General features: G+C 36.7%; 1 protein-coding gene across 3 annotated transcripts in view; it reads left to right on the forward strand.

Annotated features, from left to right (window-relative positions):
• The window catches only part of LOC106873321 (protein phosphatase 1 regulatory subunit 12A), a 231,579-nt gene that overhangs the window by 42,577 nt on the left and 186,714 nt on the right, over window positions 1-2,288 (forward strand). The gene's annotated exons all lie outside the window — the stretch shown is intronic.

The raw sequence follows: 2,288 nt of genomic DNA on the forward strand, positions 1-2,288 counted from the left end.
AAAAAAAAAAAAAAAAAACGATTCGAGTTTTATGTCTAAGTGTGTACATACACTACATCTGATTGTGTTCGTAACGGCGTAACACTGCAAACATGTGCTTGATAATTTTCTCCTTTACATGGAGCTAGGCATGTATTCATATTTATTACATGTAATATATAATATCATGCATGCATTTACTGAAGATCGTAATTTGGGGTAGCTTCTGCGTGGTCGCTCTCGATCTGCTTGATGAAGTAATGGCCAAATCTCGCCCCGAATCCTACCCTACCGTCTTAAATAGGACAAGGACAAATTAGATAACGAACTCTTACATATTCCCTAAAAGATGGAATGGTCACGGCTGGAATAGCTCGGAGCTGAGTTGATCCAGGGCAAAATATAAACGGTAATGATTTGATAAAAATAAATGACATACTTAATTGTAAACAACAATTATAGAAATAATTGACACACCAACACACACGTAAAAATCTAAAAGCAAAAAACTAAACAAACTAGACAGATAATTATAAAAAACAAACAAAACAAGAACTAAATAACTTTTAGTAATTTTGAAATGTCAAAACTATTTCGTTTGCTGAAGTTTTTAACTCGTATATTTCGTTTACTTGTGGAATATTCATGGAATACTTTTCAAAATTGGGAATTGGGACTTTGCTAATGGTTTTTTTTTTCCCTTTTAAATGTCAGTATTTCTTGAACGTAGCTTAAGGTTTTCTTCATAGAACTTCGTATAATTAATTTTCTGAAGAGATATTTATCTACATGGGGTGTGGCTATAAAGCCATCTGAAAAAACACAGGGTAACAAAAGCCGACGAAACACCTCGGCAAAAGTGTAGCGTCACGCCTTGCCTTTCATTTGAATAAAACTATCGATCTGTATGTGTGTGTAAAACACAAACTTTCAAACACAGTTTACACACTTGGTTATATAACCACCTTTTCTTTTAATCATTCACGTTTTTTTTTATTTCTGACTTTTATAAGATACATATTCAAGAGAAGTTGGTAGACATGTCACTTCTTTTGGTTTCGGTCATGAAGCGAAATCGAAACGTGACGTGGGAGAAGCCTTGCCGGTAACGCAAACAAAAGTAAAAGAAACGTCAGGCTGAGGTAATTGACAGTCTCTCGATATACTAGAAACAACAGCCAAATTTCTCTCAAAGGAAAACAAACGGAAAGGTTGTGATATCTAATAATATAGTTTCTGATATAGGAAAACACGGATTCGATTCGTCGTCAAAGCCGTTTCTCTTTACTTAGGCGACTACAATGCTTTTGGGGGAGAGAGCCCCCCTCCCCCCACATATAATCTAACGTTAGACAGGTAAAGTGAAGGGATCGATTTTCATGAAAGGATCTGTTTTCACTTTTTCTCGTTTAGTTATGCTTATATATTCGTAAGTTTGTTTCGTTTCCTTTCGGTTAGACGAATACATATTATTTTACAGCCGGACGCGTTTCCTGTCACTAACACTTATCTATTTTTTTCAAGTAAGAAAGTGTTCATTCAACTCGTTTTGAAAGTACAGAGCTATCGGATGATTTGTTGTCAACAAATAACACCGCCCATAACTTACTTCTGCTGAGAAGGTAAATATGCACACACATCAGTGGCGGCTCGTCTATATGTACTGCATAACTGCAGCACCCTTTATGTTCTGAGTTCAAATGCTACCAGGGTTGACTATGTCTTTCCTCTTTTCAGAGTCAATAAAATAAGTACCAGTTGAGCACTGGGGATGATGTAATTGACTTACCCACTTCTTTAGAATCACTGGCCTTGTATGGAAGTGTGTGGTTTCGTGGTTAGGATGTTGGGCTCATGATTGTAAGATTGTGGTTTCGATTCCTGGACCGGGTGACACATTGTTTTCTTGAGCAAAAACAATCCATTTCACATTGCTCCAGTCCACTCAGCTGGCAAAAATGAGTAATCCTGTGACGGATCAGCATCCCATCCTGGTGGAGAATTTATACACCATGGAGACTGAAACCGGCCTTTATGAGTTGGCAACTCTTGAGAAGGCAACGTTATCTTTTTGTTACTGGTCTTGTGCCAAAATTTGAAATCATCATTGCAGGCTTTAAAGCACTAAAAACTATTTTTCTCGAATTTGTACTAATAAAATAGGGATGCATCTAATTTGTGTGCATCTTTTATGCCATCAAATACGGCAAGCTTGTTTGCCAAATGTAAACCCTTTAGTTCAGAGGTCCTCAATTTATGGACAAAGTGCTTAGTGGCATTTCTTCTGACTTTATTTTCTGAGTTCAAAT

Source organism: Octopus bimaculoides, chromosome 20, assembly GCF_001194135.2.
Source record: "Octopus bimaculoides isolate UCB-OBI-ISO-001 chromosome 20, ASM119413v2, whole genome shotgun sequence".
Taxonomy (NCBI): domain Eukaryota; kingdom Metazoa; phylum Mollusca; class Cephalopoda; order Octopoda; family Octopodidae; genus Octopus; species Octopus bimaculoides.